Source organism: Schistocerca gregaria, unplaced genomic scaffold, assembly GCF_023897955.1.
Source record: "Schistocerca gregaria isolate iqSchGreg1 unplaced genomic scaffold, iqSchGreg1.2 ptg000066l, whole genome shotgun sequence".
Taxonomy (NCBI): domain Eukaryota; kingdom Metazoa; phylum Arthropoda; class Insecta; order Orthoptera; family Acrididae; genus Schistocerca; species Schistocerca gregaria.
In genome coordinates, this window is record NW_026061707.1 from 5,040,868 (window position 1) to 5,055,103 (window position 14,236).

At 47.2% G+C, this 14,236-nt stretch overlaps 6 non-coding genes across 6 annotated transcripts; all 6 read left to right on the top strand.

Annotated features, from left to right (window-relative positions):
* The first annotated feature begins 649 nt into the window (after positions 1 to 649).
* On the top strand, positions 650 to 722 carry Trnak-cuu (transfer RNA lysine (anticodon CUU)). The gene has a single exon. It is a non-coding gene; the product is annotated as a tRNA-Lys (tRNA).
* A 6,774-nt stretch (positions 723 to 7,496) lies between these two features.
* Positions 7,497 to 7,569, top strand: Trnak-cuu (transfer RNA lysine (anticodon CUU)). The gene has a single exon. It is a non-coding gene; the product is annotated as a tRNA-Lys (tRNA).
* A 1,426-nt stretch (positions 7,570 to 8,995) lies between these two features.
* Positions 8,996 to 9,068, top strand: Trnak-cuu (transfer RNA lysine (anticodon CUU)). Its single transcript has one exon. It is a non-coding gene; the product is annotated as a tRNA-Lys (tRNA).
* Positions 9,069 to 10,493: 1,425 nt separating this feature from the next.
* Trnak-uuu (transfer RNA lysine (anticodon UUU)) lies at positions 10,494 to 10,566 on the top strand. Its single transcript has one exon. It is a non-coding gene; the product is annotated as a tRNA-Lys (tRNA).
* A 1,424-nt stretch (positions 10,567 to 11,990) lies between these two features.
* Positions 11,991 to 12,063, top strand: Trnak-uuu (transfer RNA lysine (anticodon UUU)). The gene has a single exon. It is a non-coding gene; the product is annotated as a tRNA-Lys (tRNA).
* A 1,439-nt stretch (positions 12,064 to 13,502) lies between these two features.
* Positions 13,503 to 13,575, top strand: Trnak-cuu (transfer RNA lysine (anticodon CUU)). Its single transcript has one exon. It is a non-coding gene; the product is annotated as a tRNA-Lys (tRNA).
* Positions 13,576 to 14,236: the final 661 nt, after the last annotated feature.

A 14,236-nucleotide genomic window follows, 5' to 3' on the forward strand; every position in this document is an offset into this window, starting at 1 on the left:
AGGTTGAATGTAACGAATGGGTGGGAAAGAGCATGGGCAGCGGCTGTGTAGAACGAAAGCACAAATTATCAGGGGTCTGAGCGTTTCGAGATGATACATATACCACTTGCACTTGGTCGTCAGTGACTGTGTGGCCTAATGGATAAGGCGTCGGACTTCGGATCTGAATATTACAGGTTCGAATGCGGTCACGCTCGTGCTTTATCAGTTCTGAAAAAGAAACATACCGTTTTAATGTAGCATTTGAGCAGTACGAAACCGTCTGAATGTTGCTGTTGACCATTTTCTGCTTGGAGATGCTCTTGAGCTTGAAACACACACAACAAGACCGGTGTTAACTAGCGAAATGATCGGCAGAGTGCCGTCGACCCGAGTTTCCACTGGCACTTGCACATATAAAACAACGTCGGAAAGTAACTCGTTCGCCTTTGGAGTCACATCAAGTATGAGTGTTAATTTTGACGCCACTAGCTCTGCAGGTTGTCATGCAATTCCTTTACCTCTCAGAAATGATTATGAAATAAAAGTGAAGTACGTGACGAGTGTGACGTTAGGAAAACATTACTGAGCATGGAGAGATTCTGTATGGGACCACCCAACCCAAACGAGTACTGTGTGACGTGCTGCCCGGCACGTATTCACTGAAGCAGCCCGGGTAGCTCAGTCGGTAGAGCATGAGACTCTTAATCTCAGGGTCGTGGGTTCGAGCCCCATGCTGGGGGGAACGGAATTTTGTTCCGCTGCAGATGTAAATTACCGTTTTTCTGATTAACGTGATGTAATGGAAATAGCAACTTTAAACTTTGCCTACGTCTCTGTCAGTCGCAAGGAAACTGTATTTGAAGGTGAAGGTGATTTTGTAGACATGTGTTAAAGACATGTTCTGAAATGCAAGTGTTGTTGTTTGGAGAGGACATCGGTTACGTGTCAGATGTGTAGCCAAGCAATAATGGGTCGCCATAGCTGCAAATATTAGTCGGTAATATGAAGTGTTGTCAGCTGAAGTCTGATGATCCAGACGACCGTAAGGACGAAGTACGCAATAGTACCGCTAGGCCGCGCCCCTTGAGCTCAGTGGTAAAGCACTTGACTAGTAAACCAAGGGTCGTGAGATCCATTCTCAAAAGAAGAAGTCGAATTTTGGAAATCAGTTGCACGTCGTGGCCGTATACAAACAGTATCTGTGATGACGAACAATTAGCGACATGCCTTTTATTAAGAATTACTCTCAGATGTGATTAAGGCGAATGGCGCAGATAAAGCCTTTGCCTAAGCGGTACAGAATAAGGTGGGACGAGGCAGTCTGAATTACATTTTATAGATGTATTTCTCACATATGTCAGAGCCTCTCGCGGTCGTCGTCGTCGTCGTCGTCGTCGTCGTCGTCGTCGCCGCCGCCGCCGCCGCCGCCGCCGCCGCTTCTGCAGAAGTAGCAAATGGCCATCGTGGCAAATGCGGCGAGGGACGCCCTGCCTTCGATTCCGTATGCACAAAGTGTGTGGTCTTCTTTCCCAGTCTATATTTGGTCGGTCACGTAAGAGGTTGAATGTAACGAATGGGTGGGAAAGAGCAAGGGCAGCGGCTGTGTAGAACGAAAACACAAATTATCAGGGGTGTCAGCGTTTCGAGATGAGTCATATACAAGTTGCACTTGGTCGTCAGTGACTGTGTGGCCTAATGGTTGATTCTCGCTTCGCGCGTCGTGCGACTAGGTTGTGCTCTTAGTTCCGCCTCTACCGTAGCGCAGCGTGTTTTCCTCCTGTCAGTTTAGTGCCGTGTTGGTCTGCGTGCGCGTCGCATCGCTGGTTGTCGGCTGGTGTTTGGTGTTCGTGCGGCCCTTCCTGTCGCGGCGTCGTCTCTCGCCGTGATGTCCACTATGGTTCCCACGAAAGTTCCGCGTACAGGTACAGTCAGTTTTACCTTTGACAAATCCACGCGTCACGTCCAGCCCGGTTCTTTGGAGATACATGACTGGTTAGTCGATACAGTTAAGGTCACTACTGATCAGGTGCATACCGCATATTTCGACAGCGAATTATATGTGTTTTTTGTTAAGTTTCTTGACCCGCTCCAGGTTGTTAGGCTACTTTCTCGTCATGGTTCTCAGGTACCCTTTACGCACCGTGATGGATCCACTAGTATGGTTCTCTTGGCAAATGCAGAAGTGGTATCTACGAATGTTCGGGTATTTAACCTTCCGCCCGAGGTTGACGACTGTTTTCTGAAGTCCGTTTTGCTTCCTTATGGGGACGTACGCCATATTCGAAAGGAACGCTGGTCTGCTCAGCACCGCTTACAGGTATATAGTGGTATTCGGTCGGTGGAAATGGTGGTCAAAAAACCTATTCCTTCTCACCTACAGGTATGTGGTTATAGGGTCCATATCACGTACAGTGGCCAGGAAGGAACATGTTATTATTGTAATGAAACTGGCCATTTCCGTACTAATTGTCCGCGGCGTGTGGTGGTATTAAAACCTACATACGAACAGCGTAAAAAATTGACTTTAGCTGATCTTCTCCCGCAAGGATCTCGGACTGAATCGCTCACTGTTACTGAGGGACGCAGTGATCCGTTGCCCGACAACGGCCGTGATTTTCCCCCGTTATCCTTGAGTAGGGATGTTGCTGCCGTTAATTCCGATGTGCCCGCGCGAATTTCTCACAACAAGCGTCGGCGAACACAGGATGATGCGGCTGATGAATCTTCCTTATTGGCTCGCCTTTCCGATGGGCCTCCGGTAAAGGACTCTCTTTCTCAGTCGGAAATCGTGGATGAGGACGCCACAGGTGCTATCACGCCTTTGCAGAAGCTCCCTGACACCTTATCCGACGTTGTTCCTGCTACCGCGGCAGCCTCTTCGGAGACGCCCGTGACGGAACCTGCTTCTGGTTGCCACGTGTCTTCTCCGGTTCGCTCTGACACTTCTCCTATTGACTCTATTTCGCATCCCCCTTCTGGAATTTCTGTCGCCCCCTCTGGGTCACAGCCTCCTCCCACCAAACAACTGATTGATTCTCCAGAGCCAGTGGATCCCGTTGTTATTCACCAACTGTCCTACCGTGACCCCATGTCTGCGGACGAGTGGGATGTAGAGGCCTCTCTCCCGCAATCTGACACGGAATGTCTACATGATGCTCCCACGCAGCCGAACGCTGCAGCGTCGGAACCGCGGAGCCGCAGTCGAATCCGTAAACAGCCACAGAGAGCCGCGTCACGGCCGAAGAAAAAGCAGTGGGAAGATGAGGGTTCTGTTTCGTAGTTTTTCTCTCTGTGGTTCAGCGCTTGTTTCTGGTATGATTACTTGTATGTTGCTCCGTCAGCTGACGGCTCTCTACCGATCTTTGTTCTTCTTTCTGGGTTGAAGTTCCATGCAAGCATATACATTTCTTACTCTGAATATTAACAGAATATGTTCTGAGCTTCGGCTCGCCGCTTTGCGACAGTTTATCTATCAGTCTGGGGCAGATGTTGTTTTTTTACAGGAAGTCCTATTCGACCAGTTTTCCATTCCTGGGTTCTCGACGTTTTTTAATGTCGCTTCCGAACTTTCTACGGGCACTGCCTTGTTTTATAGAGAAGGCATTCCGTTGATGAATTTCGAAGTACTCGACAGTGGAAGGGGGATCGGGTGCACGTTTTATGATCTCAGTTTACTCCTTCTTTATGCCCCTTCTGGTTCGGGTTGTACTACCGCACGTTCGAGTTTCTATAAAGAAGAAGTCATTTACCTGCTTCGTAAATCCCCGACAAAGATAATTTTAGGTGGGGACTTCAATTGTGTTCTACGGCCGGTAGATCAGTCTCCTAATTTTAATTTCAGTAAAGAACTCGACGACCTTGTGCGCTCCTTGCACCTGCGTGACGTGTGGGTTTCTCGCTATCCTACACTTGTGCGACATACCTACTTTACTCCCACGTCTAGCAGTCGCCTCGATCGCTTTTACCTTTCCGATTCCTTGTGTGGGCAACTTCTGGCTGTTGATGTGATACCAGCCTGTTTTACTGATCATTGCGCTGTAGCCGTTACGTTTAATTACGAGCGACAACCGGTAAAATTGTTTCGTCCTCCTTGGATGCTCAATATCGCGTATTTGCAACATACCTCCCTTGGTATCGTCCTGGAGGACATTTGGACTCGTTGTTCTCGTACTATGGACCGGTACCCGTCTATCGTGGCATGGTGGACACTGTATGCAAAACCACACATCCGTAGGGCTCTCATGCGTTTTGGGGCTGCGAAGGTGGCAGAAGATCGACGAACGCAAGAATTTTACTATTCTGTCTTACGTCAACTGTACGATAGTGCTACGCTTGCTCCCCTACGGGTTACTGATATACAGCGCATCAAAGCCAAATTGCTGCAGCTCAAACGCATTCAAATGGAGGGCCTGCGGACGAGGTCTCAACCACGTTCCCTTCTACAAGAGGAACTGACGTCACTCTACCATCTAGTCCGTTTACGGTCGCGCCGGAAACGTGGGTGCCTTGCCTCCCTCACAACCGCTGACGGCCGCGTGTTCACCTCTCACCGTGACATTTCTGACTTCGTTTACACCTATTTTACTGATCTGTACGATACTCATGTCCCGGCGGAAACCTCTCTTGACGACTTTACCTCCTTGCTGCCTCGCGTCGTCACTCCTCAATTAAACGACGCCTTTCTGCGTCCCTTTCAGAATGATGACATATATGAGGTTGTTGCAGGATCGCAGTCCCGCAAAACGCCTGGATTAGATGGTATTCCTAAGGAGTTCTATGTTCAATTTTGGCCGCTCATTGGTGACACCTTAACGTCAATGGTAAATGAAGTGATGCGGGGAGTCTCACTTCCTGCTCCTTTTCAGGAAGGCAGAATGGTCCTCCTCCCGAAATCCACAGGTCGACCTGCAATTGATTCCCTCCGTCCTATTACTCTCCTTAACTTTGATTATAAACTTGTCGCTCGAGCAATTAATATCCGTCTCTCTAAACTGCTCGATACCATTATTGCCGCCCACCAAAGCTGTGTGCCTGGACGCACGATACTGACTTCCGTTCTCGAATGTCGCGATGTCATCTCGGTGGCGGTTGCCGCTAATATCCCAGGGGCTTTGCTTTTTCTTGATTTCCAAAAAGCGTTCGATCGCGTCAGCCATGATTTTTTATCGAGAGTGCTCACCGCTGTCGGCTTTAATAATGATGCTCGACAAGTCTTAACTAATCTTTTTACCGGTATCAGTGTCTCGATGATTGTGAACGGTCACCCTACCCCCCGGATATCGATCAGACGGGGGTTACCCCAGGGAAGCCCCTTATCCATGTCACTTTTTGTTCTATCCTTAGAGCCCTTACTTCGCCATCTCACCATGCAATTACGTGGCTGGAATATATTGGGGGAAATTTTTGCAGTCCGTGCATACGCCGATGACGTCATGGTTTTAGTACGGCATGCCGAGGACATACCGCGGCTTAAGGATACCTTGGACTCATTTTGTGGTCTTGCTGGTGCTCGCATTAATGATCGCAAATGCACGTTACTGCCGTTGAGAGGCTTTGATCATGTCGTCATTCCTTGGGCGACGGTAGTCGATCGCCATAAGACCTTGGGGATCATAGTGGATCGTAATCCGATCAAAATGGCGGCACTAAATTGGCGTGAGGTTACGAGTCGTGTTCACGGGGCGATCCTTGAACATGACCGCCGTTCCCTTAGCCTCCTTCACAAGGCACGGGTTTTAGAGACCTATGTCTTCAGCAAAATATACTACGTTGCACAGGTCTTCCCGCTTCCCGCGATGGTGGCCCGCAGGCTGAAACAGCTGTCTAGTCGATTTCTGTGGCGCCGCCATGTCTTCCGTGTCCGGTATGAAGTTGTGGCCAGGCCTCGGAAGCTTGGAGGATTGGGTCTTTCAGATATCAAAGTGAAGACGTCCATCTTATTTGCCCGCCGCAATGTTTTAACCTGTACGCTGGCTCCGCATTCAGTCACCTCTCGTTTACTTTCCCGCCTCCGGCCGGCCAGTCTGACCCCTCCTGTTGATGTTGGACGGATTAATCCTAAATTGCGGCACATTCGTGAATACTTTGTACTTGTCGGTATTCTGGGTGCTGATATACTTTCTATGACGCATATTACTACCAACATGCTACAACTCCGTTGGGGTAAAGCATGTTTCCCTTCTTCTGTTGAACTTGCTTCCCCGTCAACGTCATGGAAAACGGTCTGGTCTCATCTTAGTCTTCCCATTTTGCCGATGGAGATTGTTTCAACGTGGTATAAGGTCATTTACCGTCTGATACCTACTAGTGATCGTCTTTTTCGTATTGGCCTTCGTCCGACTGATCAGTGTGAGGAATGTCATCAAACTGACACCTTACTTCACAGGCTAGTTGCTTGCGGACGGGATCATTGGCTCTGGGTCCGCCGTCAATTAGCTTTTCTTACTAGAGGGCCTGAAACCGCATTCCCAGACGACATCTTCTTACATCCGGACATCTCTTATTTTCCTCAGACGAAAACGAACACGATTGTCTGGCTCTTGGGTTACAATGTCCACTACGTCATTGAAGGCGGTAATGACCCAGATCCCCGCGTTTTTCACCATTATTTGTCAACTGCGCATTGGAAATGGCAGCGGTTACCACAATACCGAACGCTTTTTGCGAATATGCTTTTTCTTGTGTTTAACCGTCAAGGTGTTGGTTAAGTTCCCCTGTGATTCCTGTTTCTTCCCTGAGCTTGAGTCCCCTCCCTGGTTGTATTTTTTAGTAATTTTTTTTTCTCTTTTGCATGTATATATATATATATATATATACACCCAAAATTCATACGGGTGGGATAACGGGTTGGTCTTCCCCTTCAGAAGTAATGTTTTATTTGTGTTTCAACTAATTTGTTGATTTTCTTTTTGCAGCTAATATTAAATGATGATTTGGCTATGGTTGTCTGAATTCTCGTGAAATATACCAAGTCAATCTGATAATAAAAAAAAAAAAAAAAAAAATGGATAAGGCGTCGGACTTCGGATGTGAAGATTACAGGTTCGAATGCTGTCACGCTCGTGTTTTATCGGTTCTGAAAAAGGAACATACCGTTTTAATGTAGCATTTGAGCAGTACGAAACCGTCTGAATGTTGCTGTTGACCATTTTCTGCTTGGAGATGCTCTTGAGCTTGAAACACACACTACAAGACCGGTGTTAACTAGCGAAATGGTCGGCAGAGTGCCGTCACCGCGAGTTTCCACTGGCACTTGCACATCTAAAACAACGTCGGAAAGTAACTCGTTCGCCTTTTGAGTCACATCAAGTATGAGTGTTAATTTTGACGCCACTAGCTCTGCAGGTTGTCATGCAATTCCTTTACCTCTCAGAAATGATTATGAAATAAAAGTGATGTACGTGACGAGTATGACGTTAGGAAAACATTAGGCAGCATGGAGAGATTCTGTATGGGACCACCCAACCCAAACGATTACTGTGTGACGTGCTGCCCGGCAAGTACTCACCGAAGCAGCCCGGCTAGCTCAGTCGGTAGAGCATAAGACTCTTAATCTCAGGGTCGTGTGTTCGAGCCCCACGCTGGGCGGAACGGAATTTTGTTCCGCTGCAGATGTAAATTACCGTTTTTTTTTATTAACGTGATGTAATGGAAATAGCAACTTTAAACTTTGCCTACGTCTCTGTCAGTCGCAAGGAAACTGTATTTGAAGGTGAAGGTGATTTTGTAGACATGTGTGAAAGACATGTTCTGAAATGCAAGTGTTGTGGTTTGGAGAGGACATCGGTTACGTGTCAGATGTGTAGCCAAGCAGTAATGGGTCGCCATAGCTGCAAATATTAGTCGGTAATATGAAGTGTTGTCAGCTGAAGTCTGATGATCCAGACGACCGTAAGGACGAAGTACGCAAAAGTACCACTAGGCCGCGCCCATTTAGCTCAGTGGTAGAGCACTAGACTAATAAACGAAGGGTCGTGAGTTCCATCCGCAAAGGAAAAAGTCGAATTGTGGAAATCAGTTGCGCGTCGTGGCCGTATAGCTAACAGTATCTGTGATGACGAACAATTAGCGACATGCCTTTTATTAAGAATTACTCTCAGATGTGATTAAGGCGAATGGCGCAGATAAAGCCTTTGCCAAAGCGGTACAGCAAAAGGTGGGACGAGGCAGTCTGAATTACATTTTATAGATGTATTTCTCACATATGTCAGAGCCTCACGCGGTCGTTGTCGTCACCGCCACCGCTTCTGCAGAAGTAGCAAATGGCCATCGTGGCAAATGCGGCGAGGCACGCCCTGCCTTCGATTCCGTATGCACAAAGTGTGTGGTCTTGTTTCCCAGTCTATATTTGGTCGGTCACGTAAGAGGTTGAATGTAACGAATGGGTGGGAAAGAGCAAGGGCAGCGGCTGTGTAGAACGAAAAGACAAATTATCGGGGGTGTGAGCGTTACGAGATGAGTCATATACAAGTTGTACTTGGTCGTCAGTGACTGTGTGGCGTAATGGATAAGGCGTCGGACTTCGGATCTGAAGATTACACTTTCGAATGCCGTCACTCTCGTGTTTTATCAGTTCTGAAAAAGAAACATACCGTTTTAATGTAGCATTTGAGCAGTACGAAACCGTCTGAATGTTGCTGTTGACCATTTTCTGCTTGGAGATGCTCTTGAGCTTGAAACACACACTACAAGACCGGTGTTAACTAGCGAAATGGTCGGCAGAGTGCCGTCACCGCGAGTTTCCACTGGCACTTGCACATCTAAAACAACGTCGGAAAGTAACTCGTTCGCCTTTTGAGTCACATCAAGTATGAGTGTTAATTTTGACGCCACTAGCTCTGCAGGTTGTCATGCAATTCCTTTACCTCTCAGAAATGATTATGAAATAAAAGTGAAGTACGTGACGAGTGTGACGTTAGGAAAACATTAGGCAGCATGGAGAGATTCTGTATGGGACCACCCAACCGAAACGAGTACTGTGTGACGTGCTGCCCGGCAAGTATTCACCGATGCAGCCCGGCTAGCTCAGTCGGTAGAGAATGAGACTCTTAATCTCAGGGTCGTGGGTTCGAGCCCCACGCCTGGCGGAACAGAATTTTGTTCCGCTGCAGATGTAAATTACCGTTTTTTTGATTAACGTGATGTAATGGAAATAGCAACTTTAAACTTCGCCTACGTCTCTGTCAGTCGCAAGGAAACTGTATTTGAAGGTGAAGGTGATTTTGTAGACATGTGTGAAAGACATGTTCTGAAATGCAAGTGTTGTTGTTTGGAGAGGACATCGGTTACGTGTCAGATGTGTAGCCAAGCAGTAATGGGTCGCCATAGCTGCAAATATTAGTCGGTAATATGAAGTGTTGTCAGCTGAAGTCTGATGATCCAGACGACCGTAAGGACGAATTACGCAAAAGTACCGCTAGGCCGCGCCCATTTAGCTCAGTGGTAGAGCACTAGACTAATAAACGAAGGGTAGTGAGTTCCATCCGCAAAGGAAAAAGTCGAATTGTGGAAATCAGTTGCGCGTCGTGGCCGTATAGCTAACAGTATCTGTGATGACGAACAATTAGCGACATGCCTTTTATTAAGAATTACTCTCAGATGTGATTAAGGCGAATGGCGCAGATAAAGCCTTTGCCAAAGCGGTACAGCAAAAGGTGGGACGAGGCAGTCTGAATTACATTTTATAGATGTATTTCTCACATATGTCAGAGCCTCACGCGGTCGTTGTCGTCACCGCCACCGCTTCTGCAGAAGTAGCAAATGGCCATCGTGGCAAATGCGGCGAGGCACGCCCTGCCTTCGATTCCGTATGCACAAAGTGTGTGGTCTTGTTTCCCAGTCTATATTTGGTCGGTCACGTAAGAGGTTGAATGTAACGAATGGGTGGGAAAGAGCAAGGGCAGCGGCTGTGTAGAACGAAAACACAAATTATCAGGGGTGTGAGCGTTTCGAGATGAGTCATATACAAGTTGCCCTTGGTCGTTAGTGACTGTGTGGCCTAATGGATAAGGCGTCGGACTTCGTATGTGAAGATTACAGGTTCGAATGCTGTCACGCTCGTGTTTTATCGGTTCTGAAAAAGAAACATACCGTTTTAATGTGGCATTTGAGCAGTACGAAACCGTCTGAATGTTGCTGTTGACCATTTTCTGCTTGGAGATGCTCTTGAGCTTGAAACACACACTACAAGACCGGTGTTAACTAGCGAAATGGTCGGCAGAGTGCCGTCACCGCGAGTTTCCACTGGCACTTGCACATCTAAAACAACGTCGGAAAGTAACTCGTTCGCCTTTTGAGTCACATCAAGTATGAGTGTTAATTTTGACGCCACTAGCTCTGCAGGTTGTCATGCAATTCCTTTACCTCTCAGAAATGATTATGAAATAAAAGTGATGTACGTGACGAGTGTGACGTTAGGAAAACATTAGGCAGCATGGAGAGATTCTGTATGGAACCACCCAACCCAAACGAGTACTGTGTGACGTGCTGCCCGGCAAGTATTCACCGAAGCAGCCCGGCTAGCTCAGTCGGTAGAGCATGAGACTTTTAATCTCAGGGTCGTGGGTTCGAGCCCCACGCTGGGCGGAACGGAATTTTGTTCCGCTGCAGATGTAAATTACCGTTTTTTTTATTAACGTGATGTAATGGAAATAGCAACTTTAAACTTTGCCTACGTCTCTGTCAGTCGCAAGGAAACTGTATTTGAAGGTGAAGGTGATTTTGTAGACATGTGTGAAGGCATGTTCTGAAATGCAAGTGTTGTTGTTTGGAGAGGACATCGGTTACGTGTCAGATGTGTAGCCAAGCAGTAATGGGTCGCCATAGCTGCAAATATTAGTCGGTAATATGAAGTGTTGTCAGCTGAAGTCTGATGATCCAGACGACCGTAAGGACGAAGTACGCAAAAGTACCACTAGGCCGCGCCCATTTAGCTCAGTGGTAGAGCACTAGACTAATAAACGAAGGGTCGTGAGTTCCATCCGCAAAGGAAAAAGTCGAATTGTGGAAATCAGTTGCGCGTCGTGGCCGTATAGCTAACAGTATCTGTGATGACGAACAATTAGCGACATGCCTTTTATTAAGAATTACTCTCAGATGTGATTAAGGCGAATGGCGCAGATAAAGCCTTTGCCAAAGCGGTACAGCAAAAGGTGGGACGAGGCAGTCTGAATTACATTTTATAGATGTATTTCTCACATATGTCAGAGCCTCACGCGGTCGTTGTCGTCACCGCCACCGCTTCTGCAGAAGTAGCAAATGGCCATCGTGGCAAATGCGGCGAGGCACGCCCTGCCTTCGATTCCGTATGCACAAAGTGTGTGGTCTTGTTTCCCAGTCTATATTTGGTCGGTCACGTAAGAGGTTGAATGTAACGAATGGGTGGGAAAGAGCAAGGGCAGCGGCTGTGTAGAACGAAAAGACAAATTATCGGGGGTGTGAGCGTTACGAGATGAGTCATATACAAGTTGTACTTGGTCGTCAGTGACTGTGTGGCGTAATGGATAAGGCGTCGGACTTCGGATCTGAAGATTACACTTTCGAATGCCGTCACTCTCGTGTTTTATCAGTTCTGAAAAAGAAACATACCGTTTTAATGTAGCATTTGAGCAGTACGAAACCGTCTGAATGTTGCTGTTGACCATTTTCTGCTTGGAGATGCTCTTGAGCTTGAAACACACACTACAAGACCGGTGTTAACTAGCGAAATGGTCGGCAGAGTGCCGTCACCGCGAGTTTCCACTGGCACTTGCACATCTAAAACAACGTCGGAAAGTAACTCGTTCGCCTTTTGAGTCACATCAAGTATGAGTGTTAATTTTGACGCCACTAGCTCTGCAGGTTGTCATGCAATTCCTTTACCTCTCAGAAATGATTATGAAATAAAAGTGATGTACGTGACGAGTGTGACGTTAGGAAAACATTAGGCAGCATGGAGAGATTCTGTATGGAACCACCCAACCCAAACGAGTACTGTGTGACGTGCTGCCCGGCAAGTATTCACCGAAGCAGCCCGGCTAGCTCAGTCGGTAGAGCATGAGACTTTTAATCTCAGGGTCGTGGGTTCGAGCCCCACGCTGGGCGGAACGGAATTTTGTTCCGCTGCAGATGTAAATTACCGTTTTTTTTATTAACGTGATGTAATGGAAATAGCAACTTTAAACTTTGCCTACGTCTCTGTCAGTCGCAAGGAAACTGTATTTGAAGGTGAAGGTGATTTTGTAGACATGTGTGAAGGCATGTTCTGAAATGCAAGTGTTGTTGTTTGGAGAGGACATCGGTTACGTGTCAGATGTGTAGCCAAGCAGTAATGGGTCGCCATGGCTGCAAATATTAGTCGGTAATATGAAGTGTTGTCAGCTGAAGTCCGATGATCCAGACGACCGTAAGGACGAAGTACGCAAAAATACCGCTAGGCCGCGCCCATTTAGCTCAGTGGTAGCGCACTGGACTCGTAAACCAAGGGTCGTGAGTTCGATCCTCAAAGGAAGAAGTCGAATTTTGGAAATCAGTTGCGCGTCGTGGCCGTATAGCTAACAGTATCTGTGATGACGAACAATTAGCGACATGCCTTTTATTAAGAATTACTCTCAGTTGTGATTAAGGCAAATGGCGCAGATAAAGCCTTTGCCAAAGCGGTACAGCATAAGGTGGGACGAGGCAGTCTGAATTACATTTTATAGATGTATTTCTCACATATGTCAGAGCCTCTCGCGGTCGTCGTCGTCGTCGTCGTCGTCGTCGCCGCCGCCGCTTCTGCAGAAGTAGCAAATGGCCATCGTGGCAAATGCGGCGAGGCACGCCCTGCCTTCGATTCCGTATGCACGAGGTGTGTGGTATTGTTTCCCAGTCTATATTTGGTCGGTCACGTAAGAGGTTGAATGTAACGAATGGGTGGGAAAGAGCAAGGGCAGCGTCTGTGTAGAACGAAAACACAAATTATCAGGGGTGTGAGCGTTTCGAGATGAGTCATATACGAGTTGCACTTGGTCGTCAGTGAGTGTGTGGCCTAATGGATGAGGCGTCGGACTTCGGATCTGAAGATTACAGGTTCGAATGCTGTCACGCTCGTGTTTTATCAGTTCTGAAAAAGAAACATACCGTTTTAATGTAGCATTTGAGCAGTACGAAACCGTCTGAATGTTGCTGTTGACCATTTTCTGCTTGGAGATGCTCTTGAGCTTGAAACACACACTACAAGACCGGTGTTAACTAGCGAAATGGTCGGCAGAGTGCCGTCACCGCGAGTTTCCACTGGCACTTGCACATCTAAAACAACGTCGGAAAGTAACTCGTTCGCCTTTTGAGTCACATCAAGTATGAGTGTTAATTTTGACGCCACTAGCTCTGCAGGTTGTCATGCAATTCCTTTACCTCTCAGAAATGATTATGAAATAAAAGTGATGTACGTGACGAGTGTGACGTTAGGAAAACATTAGGCAGCATGGAGAGATTCTGTATGGAACCACCCAACCCAAACGAGTACTGTGTGACGTGCTGCCCGGCAAGTATTCACCGAAGCAGCCCGGCTAGCTCAGTCGGTAGAGCATGAGACACTTAATCTCAGCGTCGTGGGTTCGAGCCCCACGCTGGGAGGAACGGAATTTTGTTCCGCTGCAGATGTAAATTACCGTTTTTTTTATTAACGTGATGTAATGGAAATAGCAACTTTAAACTTTGCCTACGTCTCTGTCAGTTGCAAGGAAACTGTATTTGAAGGTGAAGGTGATTTTGTAGACATGTGTGAAAGACATGTTCTGAAATGCAAGTGTTGTTGTTTGGAGAGGACATCGGTTACGTGTCAGATGTGTAGCCAAGCAGTAATGGGTCGCCATAGCTGCAAATATTAGTCGGTAATATGAAGTGTTGTCAGCTGCAGTCTGATGATCCAGACGACCGTAAGGACGAAGTACGCAAAAGTACCGCTAAGCCGCGCCCATTTAGCTCAGTGGTAGAGCACTAGACTAATAAACCAAGGGTCGTGAGTTCCATCCTCAAAGGAAAAAGTCGAATTGTGGAAATCAGTTGCGCGTCGTGGCCGTATAGCTAACAGTATCTGTGATGACGAACAATTAGCGACATGCCTTTTATTAAGAATTACTCTCAGATGTGATTAAGGCGAATGGCGCAGATAAAGCCTTTGCCAAAGCGGTACAGCAAAAGGTGGGACGAGGCAGTCTGAATTACATTTTATAGATGTATTTCTCACATATGTCAGAGCCTCACGCGGTCGTTGTCGTCACCGCCACCGCTTCTG